Source organism: Vicugna pacos, chromosome 5 (assembly GCF_048564905.1).
Source record: "Vicugna pacos chromosome 5, VicPac4, whole genome shotgun sequence".
Lineage (NCBI taxonomy): Eukaryota > Metazoa > Chordata > Mammalia > Artiodactyla > Camelidae > Vicugna > Vicugna pacos.
The window spans coordinates 84,509,639-84,526,631 of NC_132991.1; the positions used below are offsets into that span (position 1 = coordinate 84,509,639).

Genomic DNA, 16,993 nt, shown 5'->3' on the forward strand with positions numbered 1-16,993 from the left:
ATTCTTCTCTGCCATCTTTCAGCACCTGGGGAGTTAGCCTGTCAAGGGCAGTAAAGGATCTCCATGACTTATTCATTCTGGGTTTTGTTTTTCAGAACAGAGCTTTTCTTTGTAGCTTTCATTTCATGTCAATCCACAGCTATAGAATATTGCTTTGTGTCCAAAGAGAAGAGAATGATCCAAAAATTTCCAATGAGGAACAGAGTTTCTTGTTTCTGTCATGAACTCACCATCTTACCAGCCATACAGTTTTTTTCTCTGTTGCTACTTCTGGGGTCAAATATTTCATAGAATCACTAACTGTCATGAGCACATCAAAACTGGCACATAAGAATTATACCTTGTCTTCTCTGTAAAGTAGATAATAATTCTGTACTTTTGGGGTAAATTATTAATTTTGACACCTGATGATTAAGGATAACCAACATAGGAAGTCATATGAATTGCAGTGAGATTATTTAAATAAGATATTGATAATTATACCTAAATCCCTCAAGATAATGTCAAGGACCATGTAATTAGTTTTCGGTAGGTTTCTATCTTACAGGCATTTTTCCTGTTCTTTGGTTTCACAGTATTTGCCCAGGGCTATTTTGGGAACGCAAGAAGATACAGGTAAAGCATTAATCTTGAATGAGAAGAACATGCAATAGTTAACCTTTCATTAGTTAAGCTTTCATTACCTATTTCCTAAAGAGGTTTCTTTTCTGGAAATGAAAAATATGAATATTAAATAGCACATGTGCTCTGATAGCAGTATCCGTATGGAAATTCAATGAATGTTTAAACATAAGTGCTCTTTTACAACAGGGTAAAAATCATTAGAAAACTTTTCATGTTTTCCCTGCACATTTGTTTACTTTTGTTTTCTATGTACATTGACTGTTTTGGGCCTGTCTTAATAAATATTTGTTGATTGACCCAAGGCTGTAGGTAGGAGTGACTGGGGAAAGTATTATTCTTTTTTCGTTCGCACACATTTATTATATGTACTTGAGTTTTAGGATACGCTTACTAACAAGTCAGTCTAAAATAACAATGAGGCTGCTTTGATATGCTGCTTACACTTGTATTCAAACGAATCCCAGTAAACATTTGTGTGCCAGGCATGCTAGATGCTGTAGAGGTGGTTGTGGAAATAAGCAACAGGGAATAAAATGGATCTTAAAAGTCATCCAGTCTGACCACCTATCAGATATTCAAATCTATTCCACAGCATCTTTATAATGGATTATTGACTCTATATTTAAGTATTTCCCCTATAGGATCGTCCCATTCCTACCAAAGTATACTGCAATTTTTTTAATTGAAATTACTTACATTGCCCAAAAATTGCCCTCCATGTAGCTTTTTCCAAGTTCATCTCTTTGGGGAGTTTATGTAACAAGTCTATCCTTGTTTGAATGAAAATTCTTGTTTCACTCTATTCTTTAAAAATATTTTTTTAATTGAAGTATAGTCAGTTTACAATGTTGTTTCAATTTCTGGTGTACAGCATAATAGTTCAGTCATGCATATACATACAGATACTCATTTTCATATTCTTTTTCATTATAGGTTACTACAAAATAGAAATCTCTATGCGCCAGAGGAACACCACAGTTTTTCCAACTGTTTGTCATCTAATGTGGGTTCATGGACTGTGAGTTCATCATGGCCACTGTTTTTTGAACACGTTTCCATTTGTCATAAGGCCTCTTGAACGAGGATGTCCAGGTCTAAATACATTCTCCTGAAGGCATCTGATTAGCCTTGAGTATACTGTCACAGCTTCTGTAAAAAATATTTCATAAGCAGGCAGTAAAAAAATCATTCTTGAAATTGTATTCAGTGCAACAAAGCAGGAGATAAAAATCACTTGTATAACTGTTGAAACTGACAAAATAGTTATCCTCATTTACAAACAATTTGATTGTATATCCAGAAAACTCAAGAAAATGAATAAGAAATTCGCTCCTTTGCTCTGCCACTCTGTTCTACCCTAGTCACACTGGCCTTTTTAGTCCATAAACATTCCAGGCACATTCCTTCCTTGGGACACTGGTCCCAGCTGCCCCTGTGATTGAATAAATTTCCCCCTAGATATCCACATAGCTAATTCCCTCATCTTCTACGTCCTCTAGGAAACCTCATGACTCCGGCCTCCAGCATGAGTTGACACTGTGGGAATGAAGTAAGTCTTTGGTTCTTCCCACATCTAAGTCTGAAAAGGAAGATGAACTGCATTAGCATGTCTGCTTTCCAGAGAATGGAGAGGTGGCACCAAGTGCCTTCCTTCCATTCTCTTCAAATAGATGATGACACAGCATGTCCTTTTTCTGGACATAAAATGATGTCTTGCTAAAATATGATGTGTAGGGTTGACATGTGGCTTCCTTATCTGTCAGAACCTTCAGTTTTAGTCCATGACAGAGGATGGGCAAGGTTAGACTAAAATCCAGGGATTTTGACTGCATCATCACCACTCGACCACATGTCCTGTGGGGAGGTACCCAGTTGCCTTACCCTCTAAGACATAATAGAAAAATGTCACTTACATGAAATCTTATGTCTCACTTTTCAAGCCAGCATACACCCTGTTGTTATGAATTATTTAAACAGATGCTCAGAAAGCCTACTTTTGCAGCATTTGCTGAGAATTCACTTTGACCTTGAACTCGATATGTAGCGATTGTCAGAGTGATTTCCCAGGTGACTGGAAGCATTTGGTGTTGCAATGAGCTCAGACTCAGGAGCAGATTTGACAGTCTGCCATCTCACCGTCTTTTTGACATTTGAGTACCATGCAGTGGCAGAGCAGTCATGTGGAAAGGAAGGAGGGGATGAGAAGTTTTTGACGGGCACAGCACCCATGAAATGCTGATAAGCCTGTGAGAGGGATGTTTAAGAGTACCCTGGGTGAACTCACATGGAAGAGATTAGCCGCCTCCCTGTTCAGCCAGATGTGAGATGATCTTGGCTTGACTAGCTTCGGGTGCACAAAGAGACTTTCATGGAAACGGATACGGGAAGGAAAATCTGCTGTCTGATAGACTACCACTGGCCTGCGGTGAGTTTCCAATGAGAATGAGGATTCCAAGGCTTCCCTGAAACTGGCACACATGCAAAAAATTTAAACTGATACAGTGGATGGGGCAGAGATCCCGGGTTCCTAAGGTCCTAACTTTTGTTCTGTCACTAACTCATTGTTTAAATCTTACTCATAAAATAAAAGCAGGTAAAGCAAATGAATGCTAGGCTGAGTTCAACAACTACTCAGCTCCTGCCATTAGTTGCCATGAAAAAATGCAGCTCTAGTGTTTCTGGTTCTTTAGAATGTCCAAAAAAAGTTGGAATCCAGATTTTATGAGCGATCATCACACATTTAAAGCTGGGCAACTAATTCAATCTTTCAAATATACTGTGCAGATCCAGCAAAATAAGTTAGAGGGAATGGGTAAGTTTTCTTGGATTCCAGTGCATGTGACTTCTAGGAGGCAGAGTCCTTCTTCCCAGGAGAACCTAAGGGCCAGAAAAACAAGACGGCTTTCCAAGATCAACTTGCTCTAATGAACATTTACTGAGGGCCAAGTTTAAGCCTCCAGCAAGACATCCTGGAAGCATCTGGCCCTGTGAACTTTCAGCTGCAAGAGCGAGTTATTCCTCTTTTCTGAGCCTGCATCCTTTCAGTAAAGGAAACATAAGAATAATTATCTTAATGGGTCATTGTGAAGATTAAACGGATGAAACCACAAACCATTCCTGAAATACTTAGAGGTAGATCTGAGTAAATACCATAATAAAGATTAAATATAGGAAGGGTGTCAATTCTTCCCAGTTGATTCATAAATTCCAAAGGGGATTTTCATGAAACTGAAAATACTGGGACTCAGCAGAGAGGAATTGTTATGTAGTAGTTTCATTAATATTTAGCTGTAAATATTTTGTAATTTCTATTATTATCACCTCCCTCATTCATTCAATGAATGTTTATTACCTCTTACCATGTACCAAGCCCTGTTCAAAGCAGTGCACAATAGTCAGTGAACAGAAGAGACAGAAATCCTTACCTTTACGGAATATGTAGTCTGGTCAGGAAGACAGCAAAGAAGCATAATAAATAAGCACAATGTAAAGCCTGTGAGAGAAGAAAAGAGCAGTAGAGAAAAATAAAGGGGCCCAGAATGCCTGGTGAGGGCAGTGAGAGTTCAATTTAAATTCATTTTAAAACAGAGCAGGTAGGAAAGAAATCACTCTTAAGGTGACCTGGGGGAAGGAGGGGAGAAAATCGATAGAAAACAGTGTTTCAGGCATGGTGAACGCAAGGAGCAAAGGCACTGATAGAACTGTATTCATGTCATGTCTGACGGCATCAAGGAGGCTAGAGCCATTTGAATGGAATATGAAATGGAGAAAGTAACAGAAAGTGTCAGAAAGGTAACCGGGAGCCTCGTCCAGTGGGCTCTGTAGGCTACTGGGCAGACTTTGGCTTCTTTTTCCAAATAACAAACTTCTAAAATCCATTTCCACTTATTGCTATTGTTGATTTTTTGGATGTATGTCTATTTGTATTCTCTATTTGCCATTCTCTTTTCTCAGCTTCCATTCTCCCCTCTACCATTGTGGTCAGATGGTTTCATCAACTTGACTTTATGTAACAGATGTTGACGAACGCAGCCTCTGAAAGCCCACCCTCTGGGTTTGAATTTTGCCTCCAGCACTTCCCAGCCACGTGACCTTGGGTCAGTTACTTAACTTCTCTGTGCCCTAGACTCAGATCTGTTGGAAATGGTCACGACGGCCATAGGGTGGTTGTGAGGATGGCATCAAACCCTTCAAACAGTGGCTCACCTGTAGTAAGTGCTCAAGAAGTTTCAATATGCTTCTACTGGTTTGGAATCAAGCTATTGACAGTTTTTTTTTTCTTCTAACATTTAGCATTGATTTTTCAACATATTTTTTAATAATGTGAAAAGTTACACAATTTTTTTCTTCTCTTTCTTGACCACTACAAAAACCTAACAGTCTTTAACTTTCATTTAAACATTTCCTATTTGTTATAGTTATTTCAAATTTGGTTTTGAAGAACATTTTTTTTGCAGTTATAAGACAATTAAATTTAACAATACAGTTTAAATTTTTCTGAAATTACTCTTTTTTTTCAGGGTTAATCTTTCCTCTTACTTTAGAGAAATTTTTTTTACGAATTCTTTTTTTTTTTAATTGAGTTATAGTCAGTTTACAATGCTGTGTCTTTACCAATTCTTTTAATGCGGATCTACGGGTGTATAAACTATGTATGTATAACTAGATATGCTTTTATTTTGTCCTTGCTTGTGAATGAGGGTTTAGCTGGCTACAGAATCCTATAGTCTGAACTCTATTCAATATCTTGTAGTAACCTATAATGAAAAAGAATATGAAAAGGAATATATGTATGTATAGTATGACTGAAACGTTATGCTGCACACCAGAGATTGACACAACAGTGTAAACTGACTATACTTCAATATACAAAAATTCTATAGTCTGTGTAAGGCCTCCTGAAAATTACCAGTCACAATTGTGTGTCACTGATTTTTTTTTCCAAAACACTATCTATCAACTATAAGACCATGGGATGGTTCTGAACGCTGCAGCAGAGAGATGCAGGCATCATGATCTCAACGCCCTGGGTATTTTCTTTCTCCTGTTTGCTTCTATTTCATCTCTATGTTGATTGTCATCGATGGACCCTGAGAGTGCAAACATTATGGCTTGAATAACACCCATCACCCCATGAAGAAGTATGGGCAGTATTCGTTCTCCGTGTTGATTCAACTTTTATTTCTCCAGTAACATTGCCCATGTGAAGTATTTGTATGGACTCTCTGAATAAGGAGAAATTCATTTGTTTGGCAAAAAAATTAGAATTTTGAATACATTGTTCTATTATTATCTTTTGGCCTCTATTGCTAGTAAGTATGTTATAAATTTCATTTTCATTCCTTTCTATGTAATTTTTCTGTTTCCCCTGGACATTTTCAGATGGTCTTTATATTCTTTTATTTTCTATGTTTCACAAGGATATGAATTTATCACTACTTATCCTGCTCATTATTCATAGTGAAGCTGTGTTCTGTCCACAGACCTGCTGTGAGGACTGAATTAAATAGCCTGGCCCGGGCTCTCCTCTCACCCTTCACCAGCATGTCGCTTTTCCTCATGCACTGTACTCTCCCCTTATAGACTTAGTTGTATGAAGGTCGTTCTCATCTCAGGATCTTTACACATCCTGTTGCTTTTTGCCTGAAAACCCCTTCCTCATCTTCACCTGCAAACTCCTCCCTACCTTCCTGGGATGAGGTTAAGTACCATTTGTTGGAGATACCGTTCTCCTCCGAACCCACTAACCAGCTTAGCAGATCACAGCACATTCCTTCATAAAACTCCATCATTTCTTTTGGAACAAGTCTGTGAGCATCGGTCATCTTATGATCACGTGATGATGATCTCAGGCTCATCCACCCTCATGTTCAGCTCTGTGAAGATTATTCACACAATGTCAGCAGAATGCTATGTCTTTCCAGGAGGCCATTACTAATAAATTCTATTCTTTAGAGAAAAGCTTTTATAGAAATAGCAAAAAAAAAAAAAAAGTGACCTGTTTAGACACACTTCTGCTTTAGGAAGCCACTTTGCCAGAAATGAGCCTGGTTTTATATTGCTTACTCTATTTTTAACATGAAGAGAAATCTGTGATGTGGCTTTGCTGAACTTTGATTACAATTAATTATTAATGAAATGGGACTTGAAAAAATGTCCAGTTTCACTTAAAGTCTTATACAGCAGGATGTCTCTGCTTTGGCCTCGTTTATTCTAACAGCATTAGGCAGACTACACTGCCTGCTTCAGGGCCTCTTACTTTCAAAAAGATGTTTCTTCTTCCCTCAAGAACATTGCATTCCATTGACTTGTGTTGCACAATATCGAGTTTTTCTCTAGGACCACGTTCTGCCGTTAGAAGCGCTAAGGAGGGTAGGATCACTTCGGCAGCATGTGTCTAGTGTAAGTCCCTGGAGGTAATTGTTATCATAGCCTTTGTGATGCCAACCTTTTGCTTATTTTTTAAAATATATTTTTATTGAAGTATAATCAGTTTAGGTTGCTGTGTCCGTTTCTGGTGTACAGCACAATACTTCAGTCAAATAAGAACATACAGATATTTGTTTTCATATTCTTTTTCACCATAAGTTACTACAAGATGTTGAATACGGTTCCCTGTGTTTCACAGTATAAACTTGTTGTTTCCAACCCTTTGCTTATTAGGACTGTCTCTGATGAAAGATGGAGGGGCTGCTCCGCTGATGTGTGTTACTTGAGTATTGTCATTATGCTTACCATTGGCCAGTATCTTGGATAGGAACACAGAGAACTATGTTTGAAACGGAAGAGAAAACATAAATAGGAAAGCAAGAGGCCAGCATTGTAATGACCTGTGGTTGTTGGCCAGCATTCTGAAATTGTAAAGAATCTAACCCATCACATCAGAGTCGCTGTGTTTGGACATCTCACCTTCCACGTGTTCCATCCATGTATTGTTGTGCTGATTGTTAAGCTCTGACCTCTTGTCGCTTATTTACCACATCAGTGGGTCACAGTGAAATGAGATTTCAGTGTTTTAAAAGATATTTATATTGTAAGAAACAGCAACATTCTCGGAGAGTTCCAGCCTTTTCAGCTGTTCAGCTGAGCCCAGTCCCAGCTGACTTGCCAGCTTAAAGCAACTGCATGACCACGTAAGACCAGCAGAAGAATCATCTAGCTAACGCACAGAATTGTGAGACATAATAAAATGTTTTAAGCTTATTTAGTTTTGAGATAGTTTGTTATGTAGTGATAGGTAATTAATAGAGCAACAGTAGACGTTAGAAAACAAGAGAAGAAAATATATCTGAGATGAAGAATGACATGTCTCCTTGAGTAGTGAACAGGATGAATTTTTTTTAAAGGGCCCATACCTGGATACATTTTAATGTGCCCATTATCAGAATTCCTAAGATGAAAAAGAAAGCCCTAAGGGTTTTCAGAGCAAAAGAATAAAACAAAACAATTCCAAGACTTCTTTCCTAAAAGATTTGTCATTCACAACACTGGATGCTAGAAGAAAAGGAGACACTATTATCCAATTCCTGAGATAAAATAATTTTGATCCTAGAATTCTATACCCAGCTAAATAAGCATTTAAGTGTAAGGGCCAGAACAAAGAATTTAGGACCTGCTAGAACTCAGAAAGTTTACCTGTCATGCCTTTTCTGAAAGATTTACTCAAGCATATACTGCAGCAAAATGAAAAATGAATCAGAAAACGAGTAAGGCCTGAGGTGTAAGAAACTGACAGGTAAATAAACCAATAAAATACAGAGCTATCATCTTAATATCTGATGGATAATATGGAAAACAACCAATAGCAGCCTGTCTGGAACTTAAGTCCCTTAACTTATGACTATAGAAGAATATAAATTTGGATAGCTTTGTTAAAAATGTAAAGGTAATACAGGAAAAACAGAAACAGGATATGTACCTTCTAAACCACCAGAGGTAAGAATTTATACCACCACCAACAAAACACTCGCTAGTAAGGAGAAGTGATAAAATAACCTAGAAAGAGTACATCTAAACATATCAGCATTACCCCAGTTATGGGTGGATTAATTTCACAAAGATACCTGGATTGGGGTTGGCGTGTGAGGCACTACTATCTAGCTAAACATTAGGTGCAATTAAAACGCTTAAAACCAAATGACACAATCAAACAATAAAAGAAAAGAACATGAAAATTAAGGTCTTTTAGTTCAACATAATAGACTGAACACATGTGTTAAGGTCTTTTAGTTCAACATAGTGGACTGAACACATGTTTTATTTCCGCTTCCTCTCACAACTCCACTAAAACAAAGTGAAAAGAAAGCATGGCCCCACAAAGACAAAGAAAGTAGAAGAGACAATGGCAAATAAGTTTTTAGACTTATAAATCCAAGAGGGAAGTGGTAGCTGACCTAGCCAGCCAGAGAAAGTTGGTATGGGAGCCTGGGGAGAACCCTTGAAACAGCTAATTCATCACGCAAAACCCTAGAATTTGGAAGTATTGGGCACCTAAACAGATATGGGAAGGTTCAAAACAAGACTGAAGCAGATTCCTAGATGCCCCCGCCCCCACCACCACTTCACATATCCAGCTGACTACTCAAGTGCTAGGATAAAACTGGAGGGTTTTTCCTCCAGTTTTGAACTAGAGGGACTCTAAACTGGGCACATCGAATCAAAAGTATGAATGCCACACCAAAAACAGAGCATTAAATGAGCATCTACTCACTGAATGCTGAAAATACCAGAACCTTTTTTGGGGTGGGGGGCAATACAGGCTCATAACCTTTAGTTAATTTTTCTCTGGTTTCTGGGACGCTGACTAGCCCAGCCAGAAAAATCTATAGGTATTGTCAGTTGATGTTTCCTCTAAATGGAGAGACAATTTCTGTCTCTTTTACTCTCTTTCGCACGCATGCACACACGCATGCACACACACTGACTTTAATAGTAGCTTGTAGTACCTCACTTTGAATATGAATGGATAGTAAATAGTTAACAATGAAGAAAATTATCTAGCTTGAAAGACAAAGGCCAAAGCAAATAAACAGAATAAAATTGCTTGAAGGAAACAGAGACAACGTAGGGAGAAGAAGAAAATTCAGGTAAATAACTATAATGAATACTCCTGGAAAAGTACTCGAAGAATAGTATTCATGAAACAAAAAGAGAATGTATATAAAAAGGAACGTTTAGAGAAATAAAGGACTTTCGAAAATTAAAGATAATATAGCAGAAACATATGGGTCACAGTCTGTGAAGACTAGCTAATAGTAACAAAAGGAGAGATTTCTGTTTTTACCCTCAATAAATTGACTGTATAAAAATTAAAAAGCAATTGTCTTGAAAAGGAAATGAAAATGAAATTAAAACTATTAAAAATGAGTGGCAAGTTTGTGTCACTGACTATAGCAATACTCAGAGGAAAATTTATATCTTAAACACATAATGGGTTTACCAAATCTGTTTTAGTTTCCCTCCTCGGCTCATGAAGAAACTACATTTCCCAGCTTCCCCTGCAGTTAGATGAGACCACGTGACTGAGTTCTAGACAATGGAATACGGAAAGAAGTAAGTTTGCTACTTCCAAGCCTCTGAGCCAGCCTGTTCTCCGAAACCTCTCATCCTCTCGCTCCCCATCTCCCACTTCCTCACCTTCCCCCTTTCCCTCTCCTCCCTTCCTCCCTCCCTTGTTATTTATTCCTCTCTATTCAGTGCTTTTAAATCCAAGCTGATGAAATACCTAATAGTTTAGCATAAAGTGAACACCACGTTTGAAGTTCTTAACGTCGTGGCACAATAGCTTGGGAAGGTTTCTCTACTACAAGCTGAAACCCTTTCTGTGTGCATATGTGATTCTTTCTCAGAGGTTGAAGCGATGCATTCATGTACTTACTGTTCATTCATTTACATGTTCAGCAAGTACTTATTAAGCATCTATCTAATGTACTATGCTGGACACTGGAAACAGACAGGTCTTATGCCTTAAGAAGGGAGACAACCTAAAAAATACATGAAATAATCAAAATATTAACTGTAATTCGTACCATGATTAGTATTAGGAAGAAGGCACCTAGGAGACTTTTCCTTAAGGAAGGTGGTCAGGGAAGTGTCTTAGGGCATAAAGAATGAGAACACAGGAACCCTTCCAAAAATTCAGCCAACTGTTGAAAGACCTTGCATAACACATGGAAGAGTGTGGCTTTCTTTTCTTTTCCTTTTTGCCACCAAACGAATGTGATTTTATTTAAATTTTTTAATTGAATAAAAGATTCTTTAAATTCTATGGTGTTTTACAGTTTTCAAAACTTTCACACATGTAATTTCATATAATTCCATAAAAACCCCCTTACCCCAACCCCTATTATTTTGGCTTTCATTTTAAATCTCTGAATTTTTTTCAAGTTTTTTTTTTTTAATCATTCTGACTTTTGTTTGCTTATTTGGGGGGAAGGTAATTAGGTTTTATTTATTTATTTTTTTTAATGGAGGTACTGGGAATTGAACCCAGGATCTCATGTATGCTAAACAAATGCTCTACCACTGAGCTATGCCCTCCCCATCTAAGTCTTCAAGTTTTAAAAAGATCTTTTGGGTTTTCAGTGGGAGAATGAATTAGAACAGACGGATATTAAGTAACTGGTATCAAATGTGAGGGGACAGGATAATTTATGAAAAAATAGTTTTGTAATCCATTAACATGTAATGTCAAATAAGGAATTTCTCCTACAAATGATATTTGAGTAATTTTTAATCCCAAGCTTGACAACAATGATCTTGTTGTGACCTGTCTGGAAGGATCCTGCTTTCTGGGAGACTGCATTGCTCGTGGTAGAAAAAAGAATTTTATCTTTGAGAAATATTATTTACTGTGTCTGATTATGTTAAGTGGAAAGTTATCTTTGGATTTATCTGAGGATGAAATGTCTCACTGAAATTTGTGATTTGTGCGGTGATGGGAAAGTCTTATTGCAGAGAGGAGAATAAACGAACTATTACTTTTTGTTCTCTTATTAGTTTATACTAGACGACTGTTCAGAATAAACTGTGCTGTTTTGACTAGTGCCACTGTATGAGAACAAAGGGCATTCTTTGTTCTTTATCCTGTTGGGCGTGCTTGGTAAAGGAAGGAATGAATAGTAATTTTCTCTGAATATATTTGAAGAATAAATAGAAGGTAGCCTGCCAATAGGGATAGAACTAAGAATGCTTGCTTATTTAGTTATTCGGAAATTGGCTAGCATCCTAAAAAGTGGGCCCTGTGGTTGATTCTTCTATAACCATGAATAATGTCGATGTTGGGGCTGTTTGACTCAGATGAAATCTCTGTGAAGTCATTGGCATGTGGTTTTATGCAGTCTGGTTGGGCTGGAGATCTTGAAATTGAGTTTCCATGAACCTTTCTATGCTGCAGTTCCACTGCCATTATGGTAGACTGAGGCAGACCTCGTAGTCACAGCAGCCATTCACATGCCAGCCCAAGGAAGTGGGTTCACAGGGCAGAAGAATCACGTGACCATGGGGCTGTTAGCTACAATGATGTAGAGGGGCTGAGTTCTTGAGTTTGCCAGGATCACAATGCAATGAAAATGCAGCTGGACTTCGATTCACTTCTGATCTAGTTTTTTGTTTTGTTTTGTCTTTGTTTAAGAAATTTTTTAATTGGCGTATAGTCAGTTTACAATGTGGTGTCAATTTCTGGTGTACAGCATAATGTTTCAGTCATATATACACTTACATATATTCCTTTACATATTCTTTCTCATTGTACATCCTAGGGTCTAGTTTCTATATGAGATTTATATTAGATTTGGTTCAGTGAGAGTAGACACATATAGGTCGAGGTTAATAAGCAATCAAAATAGATGGTCTTTGGTTGCATTTGTGATTTGCTAGAAATTATTTTCCATCAAGTATTTAACAGTTTATTCATGTTTTTTGTTCAGTGCAAATTCTTGGCTTCTAGAGATGTTCATAAATTAAATAAATGGCCATCTGTTTTTCTAGATAGCCACTCATCTGCTGAAGCAGCTTTGAGGTTGTCTCCAGCCCTAGGCTTCTGTAACTGAAGCAGGAAAACATATTATTCTTGTTCAGAGACCTGGTCATCCTCTGCGATTTTTTGGTATGTTGCTTTACAGAGAACAGTGGTATGTTGGAAATGGGCTTTCAAAAGTATCACAAGAATGAAAGGATAGCAATACATTTTTTTTTTTAAATCAGAGTTTCTGTGTTTATGTTGCCATTACTATCTTTTTTCTGACTATTTATTTTGAACTAACTAGTCAATCAAATAATTTTTGTAGTTTTGTAGTTGACCTTTTGGGTCATCTGTTCTTCCTTTTTTAGCTTTCTTGTCTGGCAAACAGTATCCTGAGTTATCAGTCTGGCTTCTTTCGTGAACTCAAGCGAAATGCTTAATTTAAAAGGTAAAGGTTTGGAGGCATTGGCTGGTGATGGAGTGACACAAATAGGAATCTTGCTGGGCTATTATTTCTTTCTTTAGGTATTTACAAGAAATAAACGCAGAGAGTAATGAAGTACTGAGACACATGGAGCTATAACTGTAGGTGCAGATTGTTCACAGATACGAGAGTTTTTAGTGTGGTATTTCCTAACTGTCAAGAATAACTCTGCCATACTTCCTTAGTAGAAAGGCACCTCCATGTTTTTCTGTCACCCCTTTTCCTATTTGTTCTTAGGTTTATGAGACCACTGTACGTTCACAGGTTTTCCACGAAAGGATTAAGAAACTAAGGGTAGCGGTCCTCCTCAATGAAGACGAACCAGTGACCCTTTTGAGCCTCTGAGATTTGTTCAAACATCGTCATTCGCACAGTTGTGCAACCATCAGTGCTGTCTCATTCCGGAACACAATCACCACTCTAAAAAGAAACCCTTTACCCTCTCCCCATGCCTACCTTCCCTCTCTGCCCTTGGCAATCATTATAGATTAAAGACTTGTTTTTGTTTGTTTGTTTGTTTGTTTATTTGTTTCTTTTTTTGTATTCTGGATATCTCATATAAATGGAATCATAAAACATGTGGCCTTTTTTACCCCTTAAAAGAGTATTTTCAAGATTCATTCATACTGTAGCATGTATGGTGAATTTTACAGCATGCAAATTCTATCTTAATAAAAAATGTGCTTAAAAGCCATCAAACTTGGTCAAATAAAAAACCTCACCAATGGGGAGAGAGGGTGTAGCTCAGTGGTAGAGCACGTGCTTAGCAAGCTCGAGGTCCTAGGTTCAATCTCCAGTACCTCCTTTAAAAAAATAAATAAAACCCAATTACCTCTGTCTTCTCCCCAAAAAAGGAAGTATACAGTGCTGTATACCAATTATGTCTCAATAAAGCTAGAAGGGAAAAAATTGATTAAAAAGTAAAAATAAGTAAATAATATTAAAGAGAAAAAAGAAAAACCCTGCCATTCAGACAGGAGATCACCAACTGCACACTTTTTAAACATTTCTTAGTGTGCTTACTAGAGCGCCATTCAGGTGAAGTGAACCACTGTGTTCTATAGGTAGTTTGGGAGAAGGCATTTCCAAAAGTAAAGATAGGCTTTTTCCTATACACAGAAAGTATGTGTTACCAAGAAAACATTTACTTAAATTTAATTTATAAACCTATAGTTCTTGGTTTCTAGTTTACCAGTTTACCTCTAACTTCATAATCTGCCTTTTCCTTTAAATATTAAAACTGGACTTGAAGTAACTCTTTTTCTACCACGTCAACCTTGCAATATCTTCTCCTTGTATTGTGCGCTGTTTGTCTTTGCCCTGATGGGAAGAAAGGTCATTAAAATCGCCCTGGGCTGGAGTAAGTTGTGGACAATCATGTCCTTTCAGACTTGAGTGCTGGAGCTTCTATCTTTAACACAAAGTGTGTGATGTTTGCTTTCTTGGCTTAGTTTCTTCTGCTATAAAATGGGCACGAGAATAATTCCTACCAGAAAGTGGCCATGGGGTGTGAGTGAGTGCTAAGCACAGTGCAGGGCACATGCACATACTCAAAGGAGGAGAGTGATCATTATTACTCTTATTGGCCCTGATGTTTATACCAGTGACAGTGTCCAGTTGTATGTGTTTCTACAACAAGAAGTGTTGTGATGTGTGTAAACATTCAACAAAAAGGGAAAGACCACTATTAAATCCTGGAATTATACATTAAAATTCTGCATATATGGCTAATGAGGTTCAGTTTGGGCTGTTTATCCCTGTTGAGCACCGTGTCCATAGGCCCCATCAAGAGAGTCCTGGAAATATGCACATTGAACAGACTGAAGATATTGAGTGGAAATAAACATAATTCAATTCGGCTTTATTTCTCTACTAAGTATTATTTGTGTTAAAGTATCAGGAAAGAAGTTGGGAAGAAACTGACATTCAGATTAATGTCATTAATAAACAGAATTATTAAAATACATAAAAGCAGGAACAACAAAATAGAGAACTCTAAAAAGAGAAGCATGAAATTCTAATTTCCTCTTTGGCTTGGAAGACGGATTGCTTTTATGTAATATTAAAATTACGAAAACAATTACAAGCAAGTTTAATTATCTGCAGAATTTTCCAGCATTTATTAACTGATCATCTAAATGACTGATTTTTAAGGAGTTTATTGCATGCAATAATTGTATAATATTTCATTTGTTTAATAAATGTACTAAATTTTTAAGGACAAATTATCACTACTATTGACATCAAATATATTCTATGTGAAAAAATAACCCTATATCTATAGATGAAGTTATATATTTTTAATAGCATAATAATAAAAAAAATCTAAATAGGCTGTTTTTCATTTACATAGTGATTTTATAGGCCCATACATTGACCTAATCAATTTCATGAGTATTGATATTAACTTAGAAAAATTTTATTTAGGACCTACTGGGAGCCAGATATTGTTTGAGGTTCTCAAGGTAGATTAAACAAAGATAAACACTCCTGGCTACTATGGTCTGAATGTTTATGTCCCCTGAAATTTTATAAGTTGAAATCTTAACCCCCAAGGTATAATATTAGGAGATGAGGCTGTGGAAGTGTGATTGGTTCATGAGGGTGAAGCCCTCATGGCTGGAATCAGTGCCCTAGTGAAAGAGACCCCAGAGTAGCTCCACCCTGTCCTGTGAGAACACAGCAGGAATGCATTGTCTATGGGGACAGATTCCTAGACACCAAACATGCTGGTGCCACGATCTCTGACTTTCTAGCCTCCAGAACCAGAGGAATAAATGTTTGTGATTCATAAGCCCCCAGTTCATAGTGTTTTGGTTAGAGCAGCCTGAATGGACTAACAGCACTGACCCTCATGGAGCATAAAATCTACTAAAGAAATTGACAGATAAATAAATAACATAGCAGTGACTAATTGTGTATTTCCAGGTAGTGATAAACACGGGGCTGGGGGGAGAACAGGATGGGAAATAGGGAATGATCAGAAGGAAGGGGAGAAATGCTGCTTTGGATTCCAGCCATGGAGTTCAGAGAAGTCCCTTGTGGGGAGGTGACACGTGAACAAGGATCTGAATGAAGCGAGGGAGCAGGACGTACCCCTGTCTGGGGGAAGATCTCTCCAGGCAGATGGACAAGTGCAAAGCCTTGATTCAGCAGTGACTTTCCACGTGTGGGGACCAGAAGGCTAGTGTGGCTCCACCAGAGTGAACCTGGAGGGTACACAGGAGGTGAGGACACAGGGGGAGTCAGGGGCCCATCACACTGGCCTTGCAGAGGGTGTGGACGAGGCTTCTTTTCTATTGTCAGTGTACATGCATATACTGGAGGGCTGTGGCAGGGGTGGCAAAATCTGACCGCATTTCCAAGTACTAATGCTCCTTTTTTTTTTTCTTTTACAAATAAGGGAACGAAACCCACACGGGTACAGTGGCTTGCTCAGTCTCAGGCTGGAGGAGCAGAGGGAAGGCTCAGGGGATGAGTGATGTTCAGATGTGCTGCCTGCATTCTCTGGAGGGCTCTTTGCTGGCCCTGCATCCTCTCTACTGAATCAGAATCTCCAGGGGAAGAACCTGGGAATCTGTACTTTTAGTAACTGCATTAGTCTTTTCTCATCATAAAGCAAACCCAAGAAGCCCAACACTGCTAGGATGGAGTGTCTAGCTCTTCCCAGAATTCAAGTCACTATGAAATTGGATACATTATACTATAATTCGAAAAAAAAATCTAAGTTAAAAAAATTTTCTTAGAAAAATCACCACAGTAAACGTGCCAAACAGATCTATGTCTTCTACGTTATCCCTGCATTATTAGTAAAATTCTTACCTGTATTTACTTAGGGTGAAAGAATTACTGTTTACACAGAACATAATAATGATCACTGCATATCTTCACTTTTTTCTTTCAAGTAGAAAGATAGAAGGAAA

The 16,993-nt window shown here is 37.8% G+C and overlaps 1 long non-coding RNA gene across 2 annotated transcripts in view; it reads left to right on the top strand.

The window, feature by feature from the left end:
* LOC140696677 (uncharacterized) overlaps positions 1-16,742 on the top strand; it is a 34,450-nt gene extending 17,708 nt beyond the window's left edge. For both annotated transcript variants that reach the window (XR_012073191.1, XR_012073192.1), the window contains 5 exons: positions 576-615; positions 1,558-1,642; positions 2,124-2,173; positions 10,078-10,176; positions 16,474-16,742. This is a non-coding gene — a long non-coding RNA (uncharacterized lncRNA). The remainder of the gene's footprint in view (positions 1-575; positions 616-1,557; positions 1,643-2,123; positions 2,174-10,077; positions 10,177-16,473) is intronic.
* The last annotated feature ends 251 nt before the right edge of the window (positions 16,743-16,993 follow it).